The sequence below is a fragment of the Arachis hypogaea genome, chromosome 3 (assembly GCF_003086295.3).
Source record: "Arachis hypogaea cultivar Tifrunner chromosome 3, arahy.Tifrunner.gnm2.J5K5, whole genome shotgun sequence".
Lineage (NCBI taxonomy): Eukaryota > Viridiplantae > Streptophyta > Magnoliopsida > Fabales > Fabaceae > Arachis > Arachis hypogaea.
Window position 1 is genome coordinate 70206240 of NC_092038.1, and position 16509 is coordinate 70222748.

At 35.6% G+C, this 16509-nt stretch overlaps 1 long non-coding RNA gene across 5 annotated transcripts; it reads left to right on the forward strand.

Annotated features, from left to right (window-relative positions):
• Positions 1-8332: 8332 nt before the first annotated feature.
• Positions 8333-12619, forward strand: LOC140183806 (uncharacterized). Of its 5 annotated transcripts, none has more exons than XR_011879973.1 (4): positions 8333-9133; positions 9211-9388; positions 10046-10127; positions 10616-10960. It is a non-coding gene; the product is annotated as an uncharacterized lncRNA (long non-coding RNA). The 5 variants fall into 5 exon arrangements; XR_011879971.1 differs by lacking the exon at positions 9211-9388 and adding an exon at positions 11928-12619 and having other exon boundaries at positions 8606-9133; positions 10616-10846; XR_011879970.1 differs by lacking the exon at positions 9211-9388 and having other exon boundaries at positions 8461-9133; positions 10046-10344.
• The last annotated feature ends 3890 nt before the right edge of the window (positions 12620-16509 follow it).

Genomic DNA, 16509 nt, shown 5'->3' on the forward strand with positions numbered 1-16509 from the left:
TCTAAGCTGGCCATCTGTTTCAAGTAAACCATATTCAAGTGGAAAAGTAAAGATAGAAGCTAAGGATTTTACCCACTTGAGGTTTGTATTGGGTGGTAGTGGCCTTGGGATAGGTGTTTCCAGTGGTTCTGCAAGCTCTACTCCCTTGTGGTCTTCTATGAATTCCTCCACTTCTTTGCAAACTTTTTCCATTCCAGCCATGTCCTGGTCAAAGTCTTCCATATCTTCCTCATCACTTAAGTCATAATTAGGAGGTTGAGAAAAGTCAACCTCTGCATCATCTTCGTATTCACTTGGAGAAGATTCTTTTGTCTCAAAGAATTCACTTGCGGATGCAAGTTCATTACTAGGAGGAGTTAACTGGTGACTATCATCATCAAGAAAACATGCGTCTTGGGTTACTCCGTCCAGTTCTTCATAAGATACTTGCATCGGAGTTCTCCACAACTCTGGATTCCTGCGGAGGTTCAGCATCTCCTAAATCTTCAACCAAATTTTCTTCTTCTACAATGACAACGTCCTCTACTTGTTCCAGTACGAAGTTATGCTCTATGCTGTCCAATGGAGTTTCTAGTGTCTTCTTTGTGCTGCGTTCTTCGTTGGGTTCCCCACATGAAGCCATGGGAGTCTGTTGAGTGTCTGAACGTCTGGAAGATAATTGATTTATTGCTTGCTCCAGTTGATGAATGGTTGCATTAAATTGGTTTACTGATTCTTTGAAGCGAACCTGGGATTCTTGGCTTGATGGATATGGACATGGCACATAGGGGAGTGGTGGTTCTTGGGAGTAATTGGATTGGCGTTGGGGCGGATAAGGATCATGTGGTAGTGAATGGTGAAAATAAGCTTGTGAGTGTGGTGGGTTGAGGTTGGTTGAAAGGATGGTCTCTGAGCACAGGGTGGGGCTTGTTGGTAGTTACAAGGCGGTCTACCAAATCTATCAGTTGGGCATGCATTGTAGAATGGTCTTTATCCATGATATCTAGGAGGATGTTGTTGCCTAAAGGGGTGATCAGATCCTTGTGGCTCCATCCATCTTTGATTGCCTAGACCTTGATGCATAGCCCTGTTATAGCTTCCATTCCTTGCAACAAAAGTAGAACCAAACTCGAAGTGAGAGGGGTGAGAATTCATAGTAGTTATCAGAAATAAGGGGGGAATAGAAATAAATAAACAAGTAAAAGAGAAATATTTACAATAACCAATAATAAGGCACACGTTTGCAATTCCCCGGCAACGGCGCCATTTTGAAGAGAGAACTTTTGTATGGTTTAGAATTCAGAATAAATTCCCGTAACAATTATAGCTTCTAAACCAACAAAAGTCCTTTCTTACAAACGTTTTGGTTGTCACAAGTAACAAATCCCTTTAAAATTGATAACCGAGTATTTGAACCTCGGGTCGTCTTCTCAAAGAATTGCAGGGAGGTATGTTCTTATTATTGGTTATGCAAAGGTATATTTTGGGGTTTTCAAAAGGGTTGAACAAGTAATATAAAATAACAAGTCATCAAAATAATAACTAGTAAAGCTCTTGGCAAGGTATGAGAACTGGAGGTCCTATCCTGGTTATCCTTATCAATTGTGATGAGAATTGGATTTTTCTCCCACTAAGTCAACTTCTAACTATGAAGGTAAGTCAAGTGGATGAATTAATTTTGATTCCTCAGGTCCTAGTCTTTCCTTGGGAAAGGCTAGAGTTATTGGAACTCGAATTAATTCTTGAAGAATTCCAATTTTTAGTCAACAATGAGTTTGATAACTCAAGAGTTACCAATTAATCAACCAAAGCCAAAAGGGAAGACAATCTACTCGAATGAAAATAAATTGGATAAAGCTAAAGCATCCATAACATATAAGTCTGAATTACCTCAATTTATATTAAATAAAGAAAATCCTAACATGAATGGTTCATAAGCCAAATAGGAAACATATGTAATACAAGCATTAAAGTATCTGAAACTAAAAGAGAAATATAAAGTAAAAGGAATATTGAACCTGATAAAGAGTTGAAATCCTAAATCCTTTAAGAGGAATCCTAATCCTAAATCCTAAGAGAGAGGAAAGAACCTCTCTCTCTAAAAACTACATCTAAAACCTAAAATTGAATTATGATCTGGTATGAATTGATCCTGAGTCTCTGCATGTTCCCGGACTTTAATCTGTGCTTCTGGGCCGAAAACTGGGTTGAAATGCGGCCCAGAATCTGTGCCAGCGACTTCTGTAATTCTGCAGATCGCGTTCGTCACGCGTCCGCGTCGTCCACGCGTTCACGTCACTCAGCATTTCTCGTACCACGCGTGCGCGTCATCCATGCTTTCGCGTTATTCGTGCAGCTACACGCGACCACGTCACGGTAATTCCTTCTATTTCGCGCAGTCGCGTGAGCTTTGCAACCGTGTGACTTCTCGCTGGTCATTTCCTCAATTCCTTATGTTCCTTCCATTTTTGCACACTTCCTCTTCATTCTCTAAGCCATTCCTGCCCTATGAAGCCTGAAACAATTAACACATCGAATGGTAATAAGAGAGGATTAAGATTAGCTAAATTAAGACCAAAGAAGCATGTTTTCAATCATAGAACTAAACTAGGAAGGAATTGTAAAGTCATGCATATCCTATGAATAAATGGTGAAAAGCTTGATAAAACCACTCAATTATATACAATATAAACCATAAAATAGTGGTTTATCAAGGACCTCCAGACCCCATAAATAGGGCGGAGTTTTACTGTGACTACTAATAAGCGCCACTAGACCTGGTCACTTCACTTGAGATGAGTGTGATGCTAATTAAGAACCTTAACCATAAAACAAGACATAGATGTCATTATAATTTCTTGTGCATAGCTGAAATTTTGAGGGCAAAATTTTCTTTAAGGAGGGTAGAATGTAAGAACCCAGTTTTTGGTAAATAGACTTTTCTGGCTATTTTAAAATTTAATTTGCAAAATCTAGAATCAGGGCCCAATAAGAAATAGTGAGGCTGACCCAATAGTAAAAAAAAAATGAATCGTGAAGCTAACCCAATGGTAAAAAAAATGAAAATAAAAAAGAAAATGGCCATTAATAAGGTCAAAATTGACTTTATGAGGGTAATTAATTCCTCCTAAGTCAAGTTTGACTAGTAAATAATAGATATTAGATTACCATTGGTTTATTTTCTCGCTTGAGACTTTTTGAGCCAGAAATTCACTTTTAGTAACGGTTTTGCGTGCACTGAGAAAATTTGTTGTAACCAAAAACTTCGAAACCAGTGGTAAAAAAAATAATATTTATCTTGATAATTATTCCCAAGATTAATATTACTCATTCATTCATGATTTATTTCTTTAAGAATAAATCTTAGCCATTAATTATTTTACCACACGGTAAAAGTTACCTGAACTGAATTTCTGACTAGTATTCCGCAAACGACTCCTAGAGATCCCAAATCTTCTTACTTGCCACCCAAATAACTTATCTCTCCTTCTCAGCCTCTGGGCCGAGACTATCTCAGCCTTTCACCCCCTCTCTGCTGTGCTTTTAACCTTGAGTAACTAATTACCGTTAACTGTGGATAAGCTCGACATGTAAGCGCTGACCAAGCTTCCTCATTTCCACGCCCCTTATTCGTTGAAGCTCAGCCCTTAACCACGAAAATTTTAGCCCCTTTTACCATCATAAATTCAGCAAGACTTTGATTTTTTCTTTAAGGAAGCATTTACCGCAAAATTCACAAAACACTTTACACATTTTTACACACTTTTGACCAAATTCTTGAGAGAGAAAGAGAAAATTCTGCACACACTACCTGCATTTTCAGCCTCTTATCTCACCACTCATACACCATTCTGCAAATGTTCTTTAAGGACTCAAACCATACAAGCACAAACGCTTGTCCGTTTTTGCCAATCTTTGCGTTTATACCGAATTCGGCTAGGTAAACTCTTGATATTTCTCCTTTTCTTTTTCTTTTAAAAATAAACAGTAACAATGATAAATCCTTACTCTCCTCTATGTATAGATAACTCCTCTTGAAGTGGTTGAATTTCGACGTTTTTGTGACACTTTCGGCCAAAAATGAAGTTGCACCATCATCAGTTGTGCTTCTGACCTTGTGCGCATGTTTTGTAGTGTGTGAAAGGTTTAATAACTGAATTACATAAGAGGTAAGGGTTTGGATTAGTTAGAGTATGTTTGTTCTTGTTTTCGGTGATCATATGAGCCATTTTGTGGTGATTTTGTGCTTGATTCTTAATTTTGGAAATTCAATGATGCTTCTCTATTTTGGACTGTTATTTGAGTGATATATGAAGCTTATTTCCCTCTAAAAATTGTATGAAATCACTAAAATTATTTGGAACACTTGGGGTTTATGTTTCAAGCCTTAAGAGTCACTAAAGTGGATAAAAATAAAAAAAACAACACCCATGAAAATTTAGCCACTAAATGATCATGAAAGTCACATGTATAAGGGTTAAAAAGAAGTTAGAAAACTGATTTTAATCCTATAGATCAAAGGTGTAAAAGTAAAAAGGGTGTTATGGTCATTTTTGGGTAAAAAGAGAGTTAAAAAAGTAATTTAAATGAAAAATAAATAAAATTCTGAACTTAGTATTGTTAGGGGTAAAATAGTATTTATATAAATTATTTGAGTCAAAATTATAATTATAATAAAGTTTCGGGTCTAAATAAAAGTTTCAGTAAAAGTTAGAAGTAAAATGGTAAAAATTGGTAACTAGAATAAGTAAATAAATTAATAAAGGATAAAATGATCTTTTAGGTCCCTAAGGGTAGAATTGGCATGAATTAAAAGTATTATGGATAATTTCATCATAGAAAAATATTAGGATTAACTCCGTAACATTTTGATTCTAAATATGGTTAAACGATAAAACTAGAGTATTTAGGAGCATGTTAGTAATTTTAGGAATAAAGTTAAAATTAAAAATTATTAATTAACTTAATAAAGAATAAGAAGGTCTTTTAGAAAAAATATGAAGGTAAAATAGAGAAGTAATAACACTAGTGGTGAAAGCATCATTAAAAGCCTAAAGAAAAACTAGAACGACTTCTCTTACTTCCACACAGTACTTCCGTGTTTCTTCAGCTACCAGGGATCGATGACCAGCAGTAGTTATAATAGTAGCAGTAGTAATAGTTGTCTTTGCCCTCTCTTTGTATAGACTTTTAGAGGGCTAGGTGCTTTTGTAAATACCTATATAAACAAGTTAGAATAGGTCCCAGACTAGAGTGACTCTTGTGAGTCGAGGCCTGTTAGTATAAATATAGAGTCTGTAAATATTTTCATGAATAAGCAATGATGTAACCTTGTGGGAATTATGATGTACTAAATGAGCCTTCAGGCATATATGTATAATATTACTATATTTTCTATATTTTTTATACTTTATATATATATTATCTATTTATCTATCACCTATTTCATTATATCTATATTTTTGACACGTGATCTCGATTAGCGCTACAGGATCATATGTATATATATAATATAAGGTCCAGAGTCTCTAGGAAAAGCCATGTAGTAGCGCCTGACAGCTAGCATTAGTCATGACGTGCTAAAAGTTGGGTCGTTACACACCACCCTTGCGTCTTACCCAGACGGGTGTTTAACCACTTAACCCGAAGCAAGTGTAACAAAGCCACAACTCTTGTATCTTACCTAGGTGCCTCAAATATTAACTCGGAGCAAGTAGGACAAAGCTACAGTGCTTGCATCATACCCTGGCATTCAATCATATTCATAATCTTTGAGCAAATTCACAAGTTATTAGATTTATTAATCCCAATTCTTTACCAATTAGTTCACTTCTATTAACTCGTGAGCAAGATGAAACCACCACCCTCACCGCGAGCGGGATAAAATCTCTATCCCCACAACTACAATGCAATCACAGAACAAGTAGGATGAGGCCTCTGTCTTTGGCCGGTGAAGGTGCCAAAGCAAAAACAAATCAGTACGCAAGCAGGATAACACCTAGACCTTGCCATAAATAGATATTCAATCATACATAAGCGGGATATCACCCAAACTTTGGCAATCTAGCCATTTAGCCATAATCAATCATTATCAGTGTTCTTAAGTAGATTCATAAGTGATTTAACTCATTATCCCCAATTAGTTATCCATTTCATCGCTTTGAATCCATAAACCCCCATTCATGTGAGTGGGAATCTCCGTCCTCACTGTAGGTGGGATAAACTACCATCTCCCAATGATTTCATCCATTTTACCAAGTGGTTATCTGGGAATTACTTCAAATTAGCCTTCAATATACTATCACTCTTTCTAGAGTCTAAAAACTAGTTCTCGAACGGTAAGTAGGGGTTACAGAAGTTTACCAGCTTGCCGGAAAAACCAAACAGTCAAAAACAGAAAACAGGACTTGTGCGTACGCACTACCCTTGTGCATATACACAAATCCGAAGGGCTTCCCAGCTTGTGCGTACGCATGAGCCCTGTGCTTACGCACAACTTGAAAAATTCCTTGGCGTGTGTACGCATGAGTATTCATGCCTGTTTTGTGCTTTGTGCACACACCATACTGTGCGTAGGCACACATACCATAAATTGTAGTTTTTTGCATAATCTCATATTTACATTTTTATATTGATCTTCAAACTCTCATAACTTTCTTCTCAAAATTCTGTTTTCCTTCATTCTTAAACCATTTTAAAGATCTTTTCACTATCTTTAATCTAAGATAAATTTCACTCGATTCCAAGCTCCGAGCACTAAGTTATGGCTCGTCGAAGTTGGCTAAAAATCCGTTTTTGCACAAAATTCTACATATTCAAAATTAACCATTTCTTCAAATCATTCCTTTTGAAACAAAAACACTTTTTCTCCATTTCAATGCCAACACTCAATCATATTCAATCCCTTCAACACCCTTTCATTAATCACTCATCAATCTCAATAATTATCCAAATCAAACACCTTTCACGTATTAAATACCAAATTCAATATTACCATCACAATCACAAATCACAGCAAATTCACTTATTCCACTCCATCAAACTTACCCGAACTTATCATATAAAGGATTTCTAACCCTATCACGGCCTTTGACCTAATTTCCACATCAATCACCATCATAATCATTCATACCATTCAACCCACAATAATTTAACATAATTGAATCAGCAAGCACATACATACATCCATTCAACTAATCACAACAACAACCAATTTTAATCTAATCCTATCCTAGGGGCAATTAATTTAGGCATTCACATAGTATTACACAGTGCCTATCCAAAATTAAGACCCACACCTTAATGATGGAGGTTTTTCAACACTTGAATTTCCACTTCAGATGGAACTAAGCCTCAATTGACACCACCGAGCCTCCAGCAAGTGCTCCAAAAGCAAGCCTAACTCCAAATTCTGCAAAAACTCAAATTAAGCAATCCATCTTGCACCAAAATCATCAAGCAACTCTACCCAAATCTAATTAAACTAACATTACATGTTTTTCAAGCTAGGAATTTATACATAATAGGGATAATGAAGGGATTATACTTCTTTACCTTAACTCACTAAATTTAGTGATGGAAACCACCAAAACACAAGGTATAGGATCCATCAAAATCACCAAAAATCCTCAATACCCAAGTTTAAAACATGAATTCAGATTCAAATGAAAAATGGAGTTAGAAGTTCAAGTTACTCACCAATATAATCAGATAGAATTGAGAGGAGGATATAAGCTTCATGTGGCTACAAATGGCTTGTCAATCGGAGCTCCATAACAAAAGTTATGGTAATTTGAAGGTGATGGAAGTTAGGGTTTCTCTCTCTTCTATCTGCCCCTCTCTCTCTCTCTCAAATGGGTGGAATGGTGTTGAAATGGGTTAAGAGTAAATTTAAATAATGTGGGTTTACACCCAAGTGTGGTCCAACTCTAGTTCTTAGCCCTTTGGCCCAACTTTGGGCTAAAACCTTTAAGATAAGTACTCAGGGTTATGATATAATTATTTTTCCTTATCATTTTCAAAGTTTTAATGTTTTTCACTCGGAGTACCAGATAAATTTAAATCGGTACAATAAATTTTAACACCGATACACTTTTTTTCCTAAAATAATTGTATTTTCATGCTCAATTTTTCTTTATTAGATTCTCACCAACATTTTTCTTGAATTATAAATGTTAAATTCTTAACCCTTTTTTCTCTCATTTAATTCATTTATTAATTATTAATTAATTATGTATCATTTACCTAGGTTTTACACAAAATTTCAAAGCTACCATTTTTCGTTGAAGTTGTCGGCCTCCTCACTTTGCATCACCTCTCTCTCTCTCTCTCTCTCTCTCTCTCTCTCTCTCTCTCTCATAGTTTTTGTCTCTTTCATCCACAAACATCTCTCTCTCTCTCTCTCTCTCTCTCTCTCTCTCTCTCTCTCTCTCTCTCTCTCTCTCTCTCTCTCTCTCTCTCTCTCTCTCATAGTTTTTGTCTCTTTCATCCACAAACATGTATATATATATATATATATATATTCATATAATCATCATTCACCATATTTCACGAGTCAACAATCTCGCGTTGACTCCAACAACATGGCAGTACACCTCCCCCTACTATTGTGCACCTTCTTACTCTCACTATCCTTTGTTGTAGCTTCGTCTGATATGGCTTCTTCTTCTTCTTCTTGTTCCGTCCTTGTCACGTAATCTACTCTTCTTGTTTCTTTCCTCAAACGGCTCCAAGAAATTGCGCTCCAAACCTCCAGGGACTCCAACTTTGATCCTAAAACCTACCTGGACTTTCCCTTCAGGTTCACCCTCTTCGAGACATACCAAGCATTCCAAAATCTTCCAAGATTGAGTTCCAATGGGGCGATTTCTGTGTAGGTGCTGATACTTTGAGGGCGCAGGGGATGATTTGGTGTACTGGCAACCATGTTATTTCGTTGCATAGCCAGAAAGGTTTTTGACAAAGGTAAAGCACCTAGAGGTGAGGGCGTGGGCTTTGAAGGTTCATTCACTTTGGAGGAACTTGAGCTGTAAGGTAACCTGGGAAGTCGAAAAGAACCCGCAGCTGCAACTCTACTTCCCCTGCCAAACCCTGTTATTTTTCCTGGTTCACGCTTTTGTGAGGTCTATTATTGGGACTCTTATTGGGTCATTCGGTTAGTTCTTCTTCTATTTCCATTTCTCTTTCTCTTTTCAGAGCATTATAAGGAATAAGAATGCTTTCATTTTTTAGTAGTGCAGGGGCTTGCCGGTGAGTAAAATGCATAAGATTGCTACTGCTATTGTAATGAATCTTGTTTCATTAATAGAAAAATATGAATTTGTGTTCAATGAGGCTAAACAGTACTACACTAACAGGAGGTAACAACTTTTCCCATTCCTAGAAAGATCTATCTCTAGCAAAACAATAGGTAAGGACATATTAATATCTTTTGAACAAATAGCTTCACAAAAGAAGCACCCACATGGTTGTACTTTCTAAATTTGTCATAATTTTTGTTGATTGGTCTAAGTTTAAACTTGGATTATGCCTTTTGCTTTTGCTGAATAAAAATGTGTAGTAGATAATAAAAACTCAGCTCAAAGCACCCCAAATTTACTTTATTTTGTATTTCTTAATTATGGCTAGAATAAATGGGTAATTCTAGATATAATTAGTATGTCATTTTGGATATTACATATATGAAATTTTGGATCATAAGTTAAATAAGGTAATTTTACGTTATTGTCTCCTAAAGTTACCATTCATTGAATTATATGCTATCACTTTTGCGTGCGTTAACCTCACTAATTAGTTGCAAAAGGATAGTCCACCATGTGTCCTATTATGCTAAATTTTTCTTGCATATCATGTCATTCTTATCATTACACTGTATGTAATAAAATAATTTGTCATCATAATTCTTGCTCTTAAAAACTCTAACCTTAATATGATTTTACAGTTAGCCTCCCCTTTTAAGTATTATGATTTCATCTTATATTTATCGACTATGCTTATAGAATACTTTTATGTGTATGCCTCTTAGCCTTATGAGTGTAACAGTTTTACTTTTTATTTTATCTTTTAGATATACACAGAGTGACCATTGTGGATTTTCAAGGACATTCTCATAACTTGAATCGCTATAAGACAATGTGAAACATACCCAGGCAAGTGTCGTCCACAATGGTGTGTGCGCTTTGTTAACTACTGTGGTATTGACGCAGTGATATTTCATTCAAACTTGTAACTTTAGGTAACAAATTCCATGACACAGGACAAGAAATCTGTTTCCAAGTTCTTAAATATTTCAGAAAAACAACATTTTTACCATGATATAGCTTCATCTGTTGAATCAGGATGGAATTTCAATACAAGATAGATGAGGTACTATATTACATAAAATTAAGATTTTTGGCAAAAAGAAAGGGAAAAAAAACTTATTTTGAGTTCTTACCAACATATTTATGTTTTGACGAAACCATGTCATGTGTTAATGCAAAGACCCACCCGACTACAGTACATTAGCAACAACATCTGTAATACATGTTGATTTGAATGCATATCTGCTTGGGGTATGTCATAGACCAATTGACTAAAATGAGACCTAAATTTTGAGTCCAAAACCTCATTAATTCTGTGATGCATAATGATCTAGATGGAACTTAATATTGCCTTCTTTGCAAAAGCTATTGGAGACGGAACCACCGCAAAACACTTCATGGAACTTTCTAATGCTAGCAAGAAGGCGATAAATTCCGTTTTCTGGAGTGCAAGCAAGAAGCAATGGCTCGATTACTAGCTCAACAATCGCCTTCTGCTGCATTACTAATCTCTTCGACACTCTTAGGTGGCTCATGTTTGGGAAGCTAAGTATCAGAATAAAAATGTAATTGCTTTTAATTTTGTTCGTTTATGGATGGAGCCATTTTACTAAGGTATTCTTAATATGATATCTTCATAAAATAACAAGTGAATATAACTGCATGATCGGTTATCCTAATCATTATGGTATTAAGCCCTTGATAATTTTAAATTAGCAAGTCTAAACATTTTAGAATCAAACATGCATGCGAACAGTTACAAGAAATTATGTTAGTTACAAGAAAATGGGGGTAATGCATAAAAATCTTGACGTGGAGAAGTGTGGAGAATATGGAGGTGTGGTGAATATGCACCCCAGGTATGTCCTAATTAATATAGCTTATAAAATCACAAATTGAAGTTGCTTTTTGCAAACGTTTTTTCATGATCTGTGCCATGTGAATCTGACTATGTATTGGTTAGTAACTGTGTTGCAAATACAGATTGGATTTGGTTGGTCTAACGGGGTTGTGTTGGCATTCTTAGAGGAGTTTTGTTGGTCTCAAGAGTATAGATTGCTGATATGTGCTTTCAAATTCAAAGTTTAAACAAGCCTTGAACCTAGTATTGTTTAGAGGATGATCTAATTAAATAAGAAAAGAAAGTGTTGAGCACTTTTGCTTGCATTAATAATTTTCATTGGTGTGTAACAGACTTACTAAATGATTCCAACAATAGTGGAGCCTTCATGTTTCTGCTTTACTAAGAATTTTAGAGAAGCCAAATCTTTTTAACTATAAGCGAGACGATCTTTAATCACCATTTTGGAATTGATTGACATCAAATATATAAGCATGGTTCTGAAAACCAATTTGAATAGGTTGGTAGAACCGTGAGTTGATCGCAAATTTGGTTAGGTCCATAGTAAAAAACCATCAAGTCTAGAACTAAAATAACGTCATTTTGGGTTCTAAAAAAAAGGCTAAAGTGAAGAAAACTTCAAATTACTAAGTGATGAGCGGATAATTTATACGCTTTTTGACATTGTTTTTAGGTAGTTTTTAGTAAGTTCAAGCTACTTTTAGGGATGTTTTCATTAGTTTTTATGTTAAATTCACATTTCTGGACTTTACTATGAGTTTGTGTGTTTCTTTTCGTAATTTCAGGTAATTTATGGCTGAAATTGAGGGACTTGAGCAAAACTCTGAAAAAGGCTGACAAAAGGACTGCTGATGCTGTTGGAATCTGACCTCCGTGCACTCAAAATAGATTTTCTGGAGCTACAGAACTCCAAATGGCGCGCTCTCAACAGCGTTGGAAAGTAGACATTCAGAGCTTTCCAGAAATATATAATAGTTCATACTTTATTCGGAAATTGACGACGTAACTTGGCGTTGAACGCCAAGTACATGCTGCTGTCTGGAGTTAAACGCCAGAAACACGTCATGATCCGGAGTTGAACGCCCAAAACATGTTATAACTTGGAGTTCAACTCCAAGAAAAGCCTCAGCTCGTGGATAGATCAAGCTCAGCCCAAACATACACCAAGTGGGCCCCGAAAGTGGATTTATGCATCAATTACTTACTCATGTAAACCCTAGTAGCTAGTTTAGTATAAATAAGACTTTTTACTAGTGTATTAGTCGTCTTTTGACCACGTTTCATCTTTAGATCACTTTAGATCTGAGGAACATCTGGGGGCGCATAGTCCTTAGACCATGGGGGCTGGCCATTCGGCCATGCCTGAACCTTTCACTTATGTATTTTCAACGGTGGAGTTTCTACACACCATAGATTAAGGGTGTGGAGATCTGCTGTACCTCAAGTTTCAATACAATCACTATTACTTTCTATTCAATTCTCTTTTATTCTTATTCCAAGATATACGTTGCACAACACTTTGATGAATGTGATGATCCGTGACACTCATCATCATTCTCACCTATGAATGCGCTTGATTGACAACCACTTCCGTTCTACTCTAGGCCGGCGCATATCTCTTAGATTTCCCAACAGAATCTTCATGGTATAAGCTAGATAGATGGCGGCATTCATGGGAATCCGGAAAGTCTAACCTTGTCTGTGGTATTCCGAGTAGGATTCCGGTATTGAATGACTGTGACGAGCTTCAAACTCCTGAAGGCTGGGCGTGATGACAAACGCAAAAGAATCAATGGATTCTACTTCAACCTGATTGAGAACCGACAGATGATTAGCCGTGCTGTGACAGAGCATTTGGACCATTTTCACTGAGAGGATGGGATGTAGCTATCAACAAGGGTGATGCCTCCAGACGATTAGCCGTGCAGTGACAGCGCATAGGACCATTTTCCCGAGAGGATTAAAAGTAGCCATTGATGATGGTGATGCCCTACATACAGCTTGCCATGGAAAGGAGTAAGAAGGATTGGATGAAATCAATAAGAAAGTAGAGATTCGAAAGGATTCTAGCATCTCCACACGCCTATCCGAAATTCTCACTATTGATTTACATAAGTATTTCTATCCCTTTTTATTTTCTATTTATTATTAATTTTTGAAACCCATAACCATTTAATCTGCTTAACTGAGATTTACGAGGTGACCATAGCTTGCTTCATACCAACAATCTCTTTGGGATCAACCCTTACTCACATAAGGTATTACTTGGATGACCCAGTACACTTGCTGGTTAAGTTGAACGGAGTTGTGAGCTTCTCTAACAGTGCCTGGGACTCTTGTATCACAATTTCGTCCACCAAGTTTTTGGCGCCGTTGCTGGGGATTTTTCGAGTATGGACAACTGACGGTTCATCTTGTTGCTCAGATTAGGTAATTTTCTTTTCAAAAACTTTTTCAAAATTTTTCTTTTTCATTTTTCCAAAAATATTTTCGAAAAAAATAATAAAAATCCAAAAAAAATTAGAAAATCATAAAAATAAAAAATATTTTGTGTTCTTGTTTGAGTCTTGAGTCAATTTTTAAGTTTGGTGTCAATTGCATGCTTTAAAAAATATTTCTTGCATTTTTCGAAAATTTCATGCATTCATAGTGTTCTTCATGATCATCAAGTTGTTCTTGATAAGTTCTCTTATTTGATCTTGATGATTTCTTGTTTTGTGTTGTTTGTTGTTTTTCATATGCATTTTTTGTTTGTTAGAATCCATGCATTAAAGATTTCTAAGTTTGGTGTCTTGCATGTTTTCTTTGCATCAAAAATTTTTCAAAAATTTGTTCTTGATGTTCATCATGATCTTCAAAGTGTTCTTGGTGTTCATCTTGACATTCATAGTGTTCTTGCATGCATTATGTGTTTGATCAAAAATTTTCATATTTTGGGTCATTTTTATGTTTTTCTCTCTCATCTTTAAAATTTCAAAAATCAAAAAAATATCTTTTCCTTATTTCCCTCCAAATTTTTCAAAATTTTGAGTTGACTTGGTCAAAAATTTTTAAAATTATTTGTTTCTCACAAGTCAAGCAAATTTTCAATTTTAAAAAATCTTATCTTTTTAAAATCTTTTTCAAAAATCATATCTTTTCAATTTTATCTTTGTTTTTCGAAAATTTTTAAAAATCTTTTTTAAATTATTTTCAAAATCTTTTTCTTATCTTTATATCATATTTTCAAAATTACACTAACAATTAATGTGATTGATTCAAAAATTTGAAGTTTGTTACTTTCTTGTTAAGAAAGGTTCAATCTTTAAGTTCTAGAATCTTATCTTGAAGTTTCTTGTTAGTGAAGTAAGTAATTTTAAATTTAAAAATTAAATCTTTTCATCTTTTATCTTATCTTTTTCAAAAATTTTATCCTTTTCAAAATTTGATTTCAAAATATCTTATCTAACCTCTTATCTTCTTATTTTTTCAAATTTGTTTGTTTCTTATCTTTTTCAAAACCGTCTAACTACTCTTTCCTCTCTAATTTTCGAAAATATCTCACCCCTTTTTCAAAAATTCTTTTTAATTAACTAATTGTTTCAAATTTTAATTTTAATTTTAATTCATCTTTAATTTTCAAAAATTACTAACCTTTTTTTTTAAATTATTTTCGAATTTTCTATCTCTTCTCTCTTATTCTATTTAATTATTTAAATAATAACACTTCTCTTCTTCACTCTCCCCCCTTTCTTCTTCTACTAACATAAAGGAATCTCTATACTGTGACATAGAGGATTCCTCTTCCTTTCTTGTTTTCTTCTCTTTCATATGAGCAGGAACAAGGAAAAAGGCACTCTTTTTGAAATTGATCCAGAATCTGAAAGGACTCTGAAGAGAAAATTAAGAGAATCTAAGTTACAACAATCTAAAGGTAACCTTTCAGAAATATTAGAGCAAGAGAAGGAGATGGCAGCCGAAAATAATAATAATGCAAGGAGAATGCTTGGTGACTTCACAAAGCCAACATCCAAATTTGATGGAAGAAGCATCTCCATTCCTGCCACTGGAGCCAACAACTTTGAGCTAAAACCTCAGCTAGTTGCCTTAATGCAACAAAACTGCAAGTTTTATGGACTTCCATCTGAAGATCCTTATCAGTTTTTAACTAAGTTCTTGCAGATCTGTGAGACTGTAAAGACGAATGGAGTTGATCCTGAAGTCTACAGACTCATGCTTTTCCCTTTTGCTGTAAGAGATAGAGCTAGAATATGGTTGGATTCACAACCCAAGGATAGCCTGGACTCCTGGGATAAGCTAATCACTGCCTTCTTGGATAAATTCTTTCCTCCTCAAAAGCTGAGCAAGCTGAGAGTGGATGTTCAAACCTTCAAACAAAAAGATGGTGAATCCCTCTATGAAGCTTGGGAAAGATACAAGCAGCTGACCAAAAGATGTCCATCTAACATGTTTTCAGAATGGACCATATTAGATATATTCTATTATGGCCTATCTGAATTTTTGAAAATGTCATTGGACCATTCTGCAGGTGGATCAATTCACCTAAAGAAAACACCTGCAGAAGCTCAAGAACTCGTTGACATGGTTGCAAATAACCAATTCATGTACACTTCTGAGAGGAATTCCGTGAATAATGGGATACCTCAGAAGAAAGGAGTTCTTGAAATTGATGCTCTGAATGCCATATTGGCTCAGAACAAAATGTTGACTCAGCAAGTCAACATGATCTCTCAAAATCTGAATGGATGGAAAAATGCATCCAACAGTACTAAAGAGGCAGCTTCTAAAGAAGCTTATGATCCTGAAAACCCTGCCATGGCAGAGGTTAATTACATGGGTGAACCTTATGGAAACACCTATAACTCATCATGGAGAAATCATCCAAATTTCTCATGGAAGGATCAACAAAAGCCTCAACAAGGCTTTAACAATGGTGGATGCAACAGGCTGAGCAATAGCAAGCCTTTTCCATCATCTTCTCAGTAACAGACAGAGAATTCTGAATAAAACACTTCTAATTTAGCCAATCTAGTCTCTGATCTGTCAAAGGCCACTTTCAGTTTCATGAGTGAAACAAGATCCTCCATTAGAAATCTGGAGGCACAAGTGGGCTAGCTGAGTAAGAAAGTCATTGAAACTCCTTCCAGTATTCTCCCAAGCAATACAGAAGATAATCCAAAAGGAGAGTGCAAGGCCATTGATATAATCAATATAGCCGAATGCATAAGGGAGGAGGAGGATGAAAATCCTAGTGAGAAAGACCTCCTGGGACGTCCCTCAAGCAAGAAGGAGTTTCCTATTAAGGATCCACAGGAATCTGAGGCTCATATAGAGACCATAGAGATTCCATTAAATCTCCTTCTGCCA